The following is a 13,504-nucleotide window of genomic DNA, read 5'->3' on the forward strand; positions in this document are numbered from 1 at the left end:
AGTGTTACACTTATGAAATGTTGTTCTTACCCTAATCCATTCGGCCATGACTTGATAGGAGCCGAATGGATGGTGTTTTGTTGCCTTGTTACATTTTTGTGTATTTTGTGATGATAACGTGAATTTTATAGTAAAAGCTTGATAAAACCCTTTTGCATGCTAGTTGATCATTTAGTTGTAATCCATGTTAGGCTTGCATGTTGAATTATGATAAAAAATTATTTGAAAATCATGTTGCTTTGGCTTGAAAGATCCGAAAGCATGCATGCATGTAAATCACTTTTGATTTTTTTTGGAAGTTTTGATCATTTAGATTCATGTTGTTAGTGAGCCTTAATTTCAGTAGGAATAATGTATTAATATTGATTTATACTTCTTATTGCATGGTAATAATTCGTGGTTATCTATTATAAAAAAAATATATATCTTGTTGCTTCAAGAGCATAAAGGTTTGTGATTTGTAAAGAGTAGTCTCTTTTGTTTTGCCATAGTTGCACCTTAGGTAAGGATGATCTCACCAAGGTTATTTTGAGAAAAAGGGAGTTAGTTCAATAGAATACCATGTATAAGTCTTTGTTTAAGTTTTGAGTTGTTGTTAGATAGGTTTGTCAAGTCAAAGCCTTGGAAAAATGAGAGTTATAGTTTCTGCAGAAAAATCAGTTTAGTACCCTGAGGTTTAGAGTGAGTTTTGACCATGTCATTGATGTGCACTTTGAGGCCCAAGCTACCAGAAGTTAGTATGGGGAGTATATAATAGGTTTTAGGAGTTGGTTGGAGGTTTGCATGTCATTTGGTTAGGTGCACAAGTAGAATAACAAAATCTGTCCAGCAGGGGACAGTTTTGTTGCAACTTAGAAATAGGGAGATTTGGCCATGTCATGGGTAGGCCCTCATTAGGCCCAATTGGGCCTTAGTTAGAGGGTATGTCAGAGAAGTTTTTCCAACCATAGTTCATAGGATATGAGCTAGAACCATGTGTCACAAGATAATTCAAGTCAGGGCATTTTCTGCCCAGAAAAACAGGGGAACCTTGGACTTTTAGCTTAGGCCCAAGAAGGTCCAAGCCAGGCCTTTGAGCCACATCAAGCTTGTGAGATGCCCTTAGGTCAGGAGAGTCTTGTGTAAAAATTTTGAAGAAAAACTTGTAGTTTAAGAGTGTCTAATGCACTCAAGAAACCTTAGTTACCATTCTGAAATTTGCACCAGTGAGCACTTTCACTTATCACATAGCTTTAGAACACTTAGAAGTGAGTATTAGGTCGACCACCATAGTTGTAAGATAGTATAAGGTCAGTAGAGCAAAAGGCACAAGTGAGGGTCAATAGGTTTTGGATAATTTAGGAAAGGCACATTGAGTTAGGAAGCCCAAATTTGAAGACTTCGTTTAGTTAGCGACCAAGTGACTTAAGTGGTGAGTCGAGATCATCCAAGCCTAGTGTGGCATTATGGTGTATATGATGTTATTTGGTATTAATATACGATATGTGATTATGTGGCTACGTGTGTACATTTGAAAATATAATGGTGGATATGAATTAAGTGCGTATAGGCCTAAGTGCCATCCATGTTTAATTTCGGGTTGTAAATAGGTTAAGATGGTAAGAATATATTATAATGAGGATTATTATTATTTATGTAGGATCTCGAGACGAGGGAAAACTTGCCATAAAAGTCGAGTGAAGCTCCAGTTGTTGCTCCTACCAGTCAGACCAGACCAGTCTATCTCAAGGCAAGTGATTCAACTTGACCTTCGTATTTACTGTAAACAGTTCATATATATATCGATGCAATTATCCTGAGTCATTTTGATATATTTAAATCAAGCGTATCTTTTGTTTATCTTTGAGTTACATAGAGATGCCATGAACCCTCGAGTACGTATTGCAAGTAGTTCAAAAGTCTTTCATGATAGTTTAATGCCATGATAAAATAGAGATTTGTTATAATACTTTATTGATCCTTTTGATTATCATGCTATTGATCCCTGAGAAATCTTGATATTGCACCCTGATGCTTTGATTCAACTCTTGAAATAACCTCGATAGAAACTTTATCTTGATACCTAAAAGCCAATCATTTCTTAAATTCATTCATGATTGTTTGATAACCCTATCCTTATCCTAAAGCTTGATACCCTGTTATATCTTGAGCTGATGATCACTTTCTTTATATTTTAACACCTCTATCCTATTAGAACCAGTGATGCTTATCTTCTTGATGTTCTAATACCTATACCTTGTCTACAACCATTGCTTTAAGCTTAGTTTGGCATTACTCTTTCATATTATCCAATAGCCTTGCTCAATTTCCTTGTCAAAGTTCTTGTTTATGGAAACCTCTCAATTACCCTAATATAGTAAAGTCTAGTGGATCATGGCCCTGAGATTTAGTGTCATATTTCCAGTGTTTCAAGTTGATCTATAATCCCTTGATAAAAATGATTACAGTCGAAAGAGATTTTATCATAAATCGGCATCAGTTTTTAAAATGATTAAAATGTGGATTTTTCAGTCCCAAAGGGGGATAAATGTTTTCTTTGAATGGTGGATCTGGACTGAGACGCGAGTCCTTTCCACACTTATATTAGGCTTAAAAGTTGCCTAGGGATTCCCAATAATGTTTTAGAACCCAGCGAGGTTCGGGATTACTTCGCGGCTGATCACCGGCTGTAATCCGTAGCGTCATAAAATGATTTTGATTAAGAATGATTTTAAAATTGTTTTGATGCAACCATAATGATGCCAACTCACATAAGTTTTATCTCTCGTTATCATTGATTATGTCTTTCCATTGTCATTCCTAAAGGTATATCTCGATTTATGTTTTGCGTTGTACTGTTAGCACTTGTTGAGCTTTTGGCTCACTTCTTGCTTTACCCTGATATTACAGCTAGCAGCTATGGTTAGATTCAAGCAGACTGCCCTTAAGACCTGTGATGCTGATGCTTATGTTCGAGCTCAGGTAGAATAAGTAATAATAGCTGTGAGGATTCGGTATTTGTAATCAGATGTAATAGCTGGTAGTGATGGGCTGTTCCAAACCCTAAACTGTAAGATCTTGGATTGGTTGTGTATCCTTCATTAAAATAATGTAATAGCTATATTTATTTCGCTATTTAAGTTGGGGGTGTGACAGGTTTTGGTATCAGAGCTACGGTTTAGAGTCCCTGGACAGCCCAAATAGGTTATAGGATTTGTGTGTAGGTTATAGATATTATGCGAGAGAGTAGGTTAAGTAAATTATTATTAATACTCCTCTTATTGGTTGTCAGCAAAGGGCGCATTCCTCGTCATCCTCTGGGTCGGACGACACTATTGCTTTCTCCGTGTATGCTGAGTTGAGGCGCGAGTTCGACATGCTTCAGGGCAAGTACGACCGACTGATAGACCGACTGAAGAACGTGTATCCGGACAGCCGAAACTACGAAGGGAAGCCCAAGGAGCAGATGATTGCGAGACTTGAGACCTTGGTTCAGTACGTCAATACTAAGCTTGAGGAGATGCCAGCACACCGGGATCGTACCAGCCAGTATGTCATTCAGATGGTGGCGGATGAGCTCCAGAGCATTGTGAAGACGCTTCGAGAGGAAAAGACTACCAAGCCCCGTTCAGATGGAGTGGAGCCTTAGTTCTTTCCATTTACCTTTCATGTTGTTGTACTATCAGACTCTATGGAATCCCCAGTTGTTTCCGTCTTTCCTTTAAATAAGCCTGTTATTCCTAGAATCAGACTATGTCCCAATCCTATGTACTGTGACCTTTAAAAATTTCAATAATTATGTGCTATTGTTCCATTTGCTCTCAACTGTTATTTTATGTTTTTATCATCATATCTGCTTAATTTGGAAACTTGACCCCATATGTAAATGAGAATGCCATGCGATACCCTCGAATCATTTTATCATTCATATCTGTTATGACACAACTCTTATTTCAGGATCATGCCTCCCAAAAAGAAGAAACCAACAACCACCTTCACCACAGACCCAAACATTCTTCGACTACTGGAAACCTTGCAACAGCAAACCAATGCTATAGCTCAACAACAACTAACTCTTCAACAACGAATTGAAAACCAAGATAACCGTGAGCCACACCAACCACCTGAACCACCAGTACCACCTAGACAAATTGTCACTTTCAAAGCTTTTCAGAATGTGAATCCACCTGTATTTCATGATACCACTGATCCAGTGATAGCAAACACATGGATCAAGGAGATGGAAAGGGCTTTTGAGTTGGTACAGTTAGGAGACGATCAGAAGACGCCGTATGCCACTTACTTCTTGAAGGGAGAAGTCATCTATTGGTGGGAATCAGTAAAAGCTATGGAAGTCACTCAGCAGATTTCTTGGGAGAGATTTAAGAAGTTATTTCTGGACAAGTATTACCCTAAGTACATGCAGAATCAGATGGAGCTAAAATTTCTTGAGTTAAAGCAAGGGAACATGACTGTACTGGAATATGAGAAGAAGTTCACTGAGTTGTCAAGGTTTGTGACAAAGTATACTAGCACTGAGGAAGAAAAAGCAAAGAAATTTCAGCAAGGATTGGAGCCTTGGATCAGAGATAGGGTGGCTATGTTTGAGCTTGAAACTTATGCGGGAGTAGTACAGAAAGCTGCTCTGATTGAGAATAATGGGATGCAGTCAAGGAAAGAGAGGGATAACAAGAAGAGGAAGGTTCCATTTTATGGAGAAAAGTCTGAAGCTGGAAGTTCGCAAGATCGGAATATAAAGAGGATTGGTTTCCAGAAGGGCGGAAATTTTCAAAGGAAGGGAAATTTGGGCAAAAGGCAAGAATCAAAAGGGAACAATCAGGCAAGCCAAGGGCAAGTTGGAGAAAATAGGTTCCAGAGGCCAGAATGCAAGTACTGTGGAAGAAGGCACCCCGGAGTATGCAATAAGCTGAGTATGACCTGTTATAGGTGCAATCAGAAGGGACATTTGGCAAACGAGTGCAAGATGCCGAAGCCAGGAGTTACGTGTTACAAGTGTGGGAAGACTGGACACATGGCTAGGGAGTGTAAGGCAACAGGACCAGTCAGAGCTCTGATGAACGTGGCAAGTACCAGTGCAAGCGTGCCAGCTGAGGTATTGGCATTACCTCCACCACCCGCACCAACCCCGCAAGCAACAACAAGGACATTTGATCTAAAGATGAAAGATGCTGTTCAGAATTCTGAGGTGATAGCAGGTACACTTTTACTCAATAATGTCAAAGCTAAAGTATTGATTGATTCGGGAGCAACAAGATCTTTCATATCAGAATCTTTTGTTGATAAGCTCCAATGTGATAAAACGGTTATGAGTGAGGTAGTAAATGTGGTAATTGCGAACCAAGAGAAGATTCCTGTGAATCAATTTTGTCCAAAATGTGAGATTGATATTTCGGGATATAAGTTCTCAGCCGACTTGATACTCTTCAAGCTGGGAGAGTTTGATATAATTTTAGGAATAGATTGGTTAGGAGAGAATAGCGCTCAGATAAATTGTAAGACCAAGAGAGTGTATTTAAAGACGAAGAGTGGAGAGAAGGTAGTATTTAAGGGGCAGAGGCAAGAGCAACTATTTCTTACAATTATTCAGGCTAAGAAGTTACTTAGAAAAGGTTGTGAGTCGTTCCTAGCATATGTAGTGGATTCAGAGAGAGGCAGCCCCAGTATGGAAGATATTCCTGTAGTTAATGAGTTCCCTGATGTGTTTCCCGACGAACTACCAGGCTTACCACCAGATCGACAAATTGAATTCGAGATCAACCTTGCTCCAGGCACGGAACCAGTTTCAAAGGCTCCGTATAGGATGGCACTAGCAGAAATGAAAGAGTTGGCGAGCCAGCTACAAGAATTATTGGATAAGGGAGTGATACGACCAAGTACGTCGCCATGGGGAGCACCTGTTCTCTTTGTGAAGAAGAAAGATGGGAGTATGCGTCTATGCATAGATTACCGAGAGTTGAATAAAGTAACGATCAAGAACCGCTACCCGCTACCAAGGATAGATGACCTTTTTGATCAGTTAAAGGGAGCAAAATGCTTTTCGAAGATTGATTTGAGATCGGGATACCATCAATTAAAGATCAAGGAAGAAGATATTCCCAAGACCGCATTTAGGACCAGATATGGGCATTATGAATTCCTAATAATGCCGTTTGGATTGACCAACGCTCCGGCCGCATTTATGGATCTGATGAATCGAGTATTTAAGAAGTATTTGGATAAATTTGTCGTGGTATTTATTGATGACATCCTTATTTATTCTAAGTCGGAAGAAGAACATAAGCAGCACCTCTGGATAGCATTGGAGATACTCCGACAAGAGAAGTTGTATGCCAAGTTTACCAAATGTGAGTTTTGGTTAAAGGAAGTTCAATTTTTGGGGCATGTTATTGGAAATGAGGGAGTTAAAGTGGATCCGGCGAAGATTGAGGTAGTTATGAGTTGGGAGAGGCCAAAGACTCCTACGGAAGTGCGAAGTTTTCTAGGATTGGCCGGATACTATAGAAGATTCGTCAAGGATTTCTCGAAGATCGCCACGCCATTGACCAAGTTAACCAGAAAGAATCAAAAGTTTGAATGGAGTGCAGAATGTGAAAATAGCTTTCAAGAGTTAAAACAGAAGTTGGTAACAGCTCCGGTGTTGGTACTTCCAGATGATCAAGGGAATTTTGTAATATTCAGCGACGCTTCACATAAGGGTTTGGGTTGTGTGTTGATGCAACACAGTAAGGTAATAGCATATGCGTCAAGACAGTTGAAGCCGCACGAGTTAAAGTATCCGACGCATGACTTGGAACTAGCCGCCATAGTGTTCGCACTCAAGATTTGGAGACACTATCTCTATGGAGAGAAGTGTGAAATCTACACGGATCACAAGAGTTTAAAGTACATTTTTACTCAGAAAGAGCTCAATATGAGGCAGAGGAGATGGCTGGAATTGATCAAGGACTATGACTGTTCGATAAATTACCATCCTGGAAAGGCGAACGTAGTGGCCGATGCGCTGAGTCGGAAGGAGAGATTGAATATAATGATAACATCAAAAGAGTTATCTGAAGAAATCGGAAAATTTGAATTGGAACTTTGTGCTTATGGGAAAGTCAAAGAAGTTTGTCGTGCAATGACCTTTCAGCCAACACTAATGGAAAAGATAAAGAAGTGTCAAGAGGAAGTAATGGAAAAAGAGAAAAATCAGTTATCTGGAGAAGAGATTAATACTAAAAGGGATGAGCAAGGAATACTAAGGTTTTCATCCAGAATATGGATTCCTCATGTACCTGAATTAAAGAATAAGATCCTCCGTGAAGCCCACCATTCGAAATTTTCAATCCACCCGGGAAGCACCAAGATGTATCAAGACTTAAAGAAGAACTTTTGGTGGCCAAATATGAAGCGAGACGTGGCAGAATGGGTTGCGAAGTGCTATACTTGTCAGAAAGTAAAGGCAGAACATCAACGACCAAGCGGATTAATTCAGCCCCTGAAGATTCCAGAATGGAAATGGGAAAATATCGCTATGGACTTTATAGTAGGACTACCGCGAACAAAATCCGGACATGACGCAATATGGGTTATAATTGATCGTCTTACGAAGTCGGCGCATTTCCTTCCAATAAATGAGAAGTCGTCACTGGACAAGTTGGTTCATCTGTATGTGCACGAAATCGTATTAAGGCATGGAGTACCTGTATCAATAGTTTCAGACAGAGATCCCCGATTTAACTCGAGATTCTGGAAGCAATTCCAGGAATGTCTTGGCACGAAGTTGAATATGAGCACGGCGTATCACCCGCAGACTGATGGTCAGAGTGAAAGGACGATTCAAACAATCGAAGACATGTTGCGCAGTTGTGCAATCGATTTTGCAGGAAGTTGGGACGACCACCTGCCATTGATTGAATTCTCATATAACAACAGCTATCATTCCAGTATCGGCATGCCACCATATGAAGCTTTGTACGGGCGAAAATGTAGATCACCAACAAGTTGGGATGAAGTAGGAGAAGGAAGAATTCTCGGCTCAGAATTGGTACAACAGTTGCATGACTCAGTCAAGTTAATTCAGAAAAGGTTGCTTGCTGCTCAAGATAGACAGAGGAAGTATGCGGATCCAGCGCGTAAGGATGTTCAATTCCAAATTGGCGAAGCTGTGTTGCTAAAGGTGTCACCTAGGAAAGGGTTGATGAGATATGGCAAGAAAGGAAAGTTAGCACCTAGATACATAGGTCCTTTTGAGATTTTGAGTCAAGTAGGAAAGGTGGCCTACGAGTTGGCCTTACCACCTCAGTATCGGCATGTGCATAATGTGTTCCATGTGTCGTTACTTAAGAAATATAATCCTGACACTAGCCATGTGATAGAATATGAACCCGTAGAAATTCAGGCAGACCTGTCATTTGTGGAGCAACCGGTTAAAGTACTCGACTGGCAAGTAAAGAGTCTTAGAAATAAGTCAGTAAAGTTAGTAAAAGTACTTTGGAGGAACCCTAAGGTCGAAGAGTCGACTTGGGAGTTAGAGTCTGATATGCGTTCCCGGTATCCTCATCTGTTCTCTTAGATTCTGGGGACAGAATCCCTTAAGGGGGAGAGGATGTTACGACCGGCATTTTATGTAATATTATTTGTGAATTTGGTATAATATTAAGTCAAATGAAAATATATTCAATGATTGTACGTTTGTGTGAGTGAAAATTTCTGCATTATAAATTTGCTTTGGGTAGTATATGATTTTTCAAAGCAAGAGTTTATTTAATTTCTTTATTTTTGATTTATAAGGAATATTCTAAGCTTTGGAAAAATCTTCTTTTAAAAGGCATTTTGTTCACAAATTTTGAAAATGATTTTATGAAGTCTCTAAAAATACAAGTTAATTTATGGTATAAATTTTATAATTTTTGAACTTGTATTTTATTTTATAAAAATAAATCATTATAAATTTTAGTTGTCATATTTATCAAATTACATGAATAACCTTGCATGCAAACTCTCTTCTATTTAATCAAAGGGCAAAGAAGACATTCGAAACCCCACTAACTCACATTTTGCTAACCAATTTACCCCTTTACCCTTGCATGCAAATCTACCTAACTATATTGGAGGGTTACTCTTGTAAAATCTCAAACCCACTCACATTATAGTCAAATCAATGCATAAAAACAAGTCCAAGAAGTGATCATCACCTCACTTCACCCCACCACTTCACTCTCTTCTCCCTCCCTCCTCCCTCACCTCTCGGTTTTTCCCCTCCCCTCTCGGCAACCACCAAAACCGAGCCCCATCCCCTTCTTTCTTCAACTCTCACTCAAACAATCATCTTATATCCAAGTAATTTTACTCCCTATATGTTATTCTTATATATATTTCAAAAGTTTAGAGTGAAAAACCTATGTTTTGACCTTGCATGGTGATGTTTTTGTTAAGCTCAAAGTGAACCTCCTTGATTCTTGTGAATCTAAGGCTTTCACCATGAGATATAGTATCATAGGGTCAAGAATGGCTAGACATAAGAGTGTTACACTTATGAAATGTTGTTCTTACCCTAATCCATTCGGCCATGACTTGATAGGAGCCGAATGGATGGTGTTTTGTTTCCTTGTTACATTTTTGTGTATTTTGTGATGATAACGTGAATTTTATAGTAAAAGCTTGATAAAACCCTTTTGCATGCTAGTTGATCATTTAGTTGTAATCCATGTTAGGCTTGCATGTTGAATTATGATAAAAATTTATTTGAAAATCATGTTGCTTTGGCTTGAAAGATCCGAAAGCATGCATGCATGTAAATCACTTTTGATTTTTTTTGGAAGTTTTGATCATTTAGATTCATGTTGTTAGTGAGCCTTAATTTCAGTAGGAATAATGTATTAATATTGATTTATACTTCTTATTGCATGGTAATAATTCGTGGTTATCTATTATAAAAAAAATATATATCTTGTTGCTTCAAGAGCATAAAGGTTTGTGATTTGTAAAGAGTAGTCTCTTTTGTTTTGCCATAGTTGCACATTAGGTAAGGATGATCTCACCAAGGTTATTTTGAGAAAAAGGGAGTTAGTTCAATAGAATACCATGTATAAGTCTTTGTTTAAGTTTTGAGTTGTTAGATAGGTTTGTCAAGTCAAAGCCTTGGAAAAATGAGAGTTATAGTTTCTGCAGAAAAATCAGTTTAGTACCCTGAGGTTTAGAGTGAGTTTTGACCATGTCATTGATGTGCACTTTGAGGCCCATTGATGTGCAGAAAAATCTGTCCAGCAGGGGACAGTTTTGTTGCAACTTAGAAATAGGGAGATTTGGCCATGTCATGGGTAGGCCCTCATTAGGCCCAATTGGGCCTTAGTTAGAGGGTATGTCAGAGAAGTTTTTCCAACCATAGTTCATAGGATATGAGCTAGAACCATGTGTCACAAGATAATTCAAGTCAGGGCATTTTCTGCCCAGAAAAACAGGGGAACCTTGGACTTTTAGCTTAGGCCCAAGAAGGCCCAAGCCAGGCCTTTGAGCCACATCAAGCTTGTGAGATGCCCTTAGGTCAGGAGAGTCTTGTGTAAAAATTTTGAAGAAAAACTTGTAGTTTAAGAGTGTCTAATGCACTCAAGAAACCTTAGTTACCATTCTGAAATTTGCACCAGTGAGCACTTTCACTTATCACATAGCTTTAGAACACTTAGAAGTGAGTATTAGGTCAACCACCATAGTTGTAAGATAGTATAAGGTCAGTAGAGCAAAAGGCACAAGTGAGGGTCAATAGGTTTTGGATAATTTAGGAAAGGCACATTGAGTTAGGAAGCCCAAATTTGAAGACTTCGTTTAGTTAGCGACCAAGTGACTTAAGTGGTGAGTCGAGATCATCCAAGCCTAGTGTGGCATTATGGTGTATATGATGTTATTTGGTATTAATATACGATATGTGATTATGTGGCTACGTGTGTACATTTAAAAATATAATGGTGGATATGAATTAAGTGCGTATAGGCCTAAGTGCCATCCATGTTTAATTTCGGGTTGTAAATAGGTTAAGATGGTAAGAATATATTATAATGAGGATTATTATTATTTATGTAGGATCTCGAGACGAGGGAAAACTTGCCATAAAAGTCGAGTGAAGCTCCAGTTGTTGCTCCTACCAGTCAGACCAGACCAGTCTATCTCAAGGCAAGTGATTCAACTTGACCTTCGTATTTACTGTAAACAGTTCATATATATATCGATGCAATTATCCTGAGTCATTTTGATATATTTAAATCAAGCGTATCTTTTGTTTATCTTTGAGTTACATAGAGATGCCATGAACCCTCGAGTACGTATTGCAAGTAGTTCAAAAGTCTTTCATGATAGTTTAATGCCATGATAAAATAGAGATTTGTTATAATACTTTATTGATCCTTTTGATTATCATGCTATTGATCCCTGAGAAATCTTGATATTGCACCCTGATGCTTTGATTCAACTCTTGAAATAACCTCGATAGAAACTTTATCTTGATACCTAAAAGCCAATCATTTCTTAAATTCATTCATGATTGTTTGATAACCCTATCCTTACCCTAAAGCTTGATACCCTGTTATATCTTGAGCTGATGATCACTTTCTTTATATTTTAACACCTCTATCCTATTGGAACCAGTGATGCTTATCTTCTTGATGTTCTAATACCTATACCTTGTCTACAACCATTGCTTTAAGCTTAGTTTGGCATTACTCTTTCATATTATCCAATAGCCTTGCTCAATTTCCTTGTCAAAGTTCTTGTTTATGGAAACCTCTCAATTACCCTAATATAGTAAAGTCTAGTGGATCATGGCCCTGAGATTTAGTGTCATATTTCCAGTATTTCAAGTTGATCTATAATCCCTTGATAAAAATGATTACAGTCGAAAGAGATTTTATCATAAATCGGCATCAGTTTTTAAAATGATTAAAATGTGGATTTTTCAGTCCCAAAGGGGGATAAATGTTTTCTTTGAATGGTGGATCTGGACTGAGACGCGAGTCCTTTCCACACTTATATTAGGCTTAAAAGTTGCCTAGGGATTCCCAATAATGTTTTAGAACCCAGCGAGGTTCGGGATTACTTCGCGGCTGATCACCGGCTGTAATCCGTAGCGTCATAAAATGATTTTGATTAAGAATGATTTTAAAATTGTTTTGATGCAAGCATAATGATGCCAACTCACATAAGTTTTATCTCTTGTTATCATTGATTATGTCTTTCCATTGTCATTCCTAAAGGTATATCTCGATTTATGTTTTGCGTTGTACTGTTAGCACTTGTTGAACTTTTGGCTCACTTCTTGCTTTACCCTGATATTACAGCTAGCAGCTATGGTTAGATTCAAGCAGACTGCCCTTAAGACCTGTGATGCTGATGCTTATGTTCGAGCTCAGGTAGAATAAGTAATAATAGCTGTGAGGATTCGGTATTTGTAATCAGATGTAATAGCTGGTAGTGATGGGCTGTTCCAAACCCTAAACTGTAAGATCTTGGATTGGTTGTGTATCCTTCATTAAAATGATGTAATAGCTATATTTATTTCGCTATTTAAGTTGGGGGTGTGACATGAATAATCAAAAATAAGTTTGATTATTGACACCTTATTCTTTAATAAAATAAAGAATATACCTCAGCAAATAATCGGAGTCATAGATCCTCAAATGAATATTCAAATAATATTCATTAAATAATATAAACTGAGTCATAAGCCTTCGAATGAATATTCAAATAATATTCAATAAATAATATAAAAGAGTCATAAGCCTTCGAATGAATATTCAAATAATATTCAATAAATAATATAAAAGAGTCATAAGCCCTCGAATGAATATTCAAATAATATTCAGATAAATAAATAAAAGGAGTCATACGCCTTCGAATAATATTCGAAATAATATTCAATAATAAAATAAAGTTAAAGTTATCAAATAAACCTTATTCGATTAATAGTTTGGAAAACTATAACCATATATATATATATAAATATATATATATATCCATATCCATATATACAAAATCTACTCGGGATCCTCGACTCCCGGTTTTAGAAAATATTTTCACCTTTGGGTCCCTATACTAAGGGTATATGCAAGTTACCGCTATCCCCTAGCATAGGTATTATCAACTGAACCAACAGATATATATATGGAAAGAATGCGAAACAGGCATGCATATATATATACCATAGCAGCATGCTTCAATATATTGCATCATTTGCTAATTAACCAACATGCATCTATCGCAAGATAATACAAATACATATATTCATCACAACAACAGTTATAACGGGTAGAAAACTTGCCTGAGCGACTGGGGTTACGAATGGCTCGGGACGAGTCTGGTAACCTATAAACAACAAGTAAGTTGGAATTAAACCAAAGTCACTTGTAAATCTATACTTTAACTAACTTAGACTCTAACGCTTGTTTTGCGCTCACTGATTCGCTTAAGTCACTCGGGTACCCTCGGCTCCACCATTTTTAATAATTTAACCTTTACGAGTTTTAAAGCGATTTCT

The sequence above is a fragment of the Apium graveolens genome, chromosome 10 (assembly GCF_009905375.1).
Source record: "Apium graveolens cultivar Ventura chromosome 10, ASM990537v1, whole genome shotgun sequence".
Taxonomy (NCBI): domain Eukaryota; kingdom Viridiplantae; phylum Streptophyta; class Magnoliopsida; order Apiales; family Apiaceae; genus Apium; species Apium graveolens.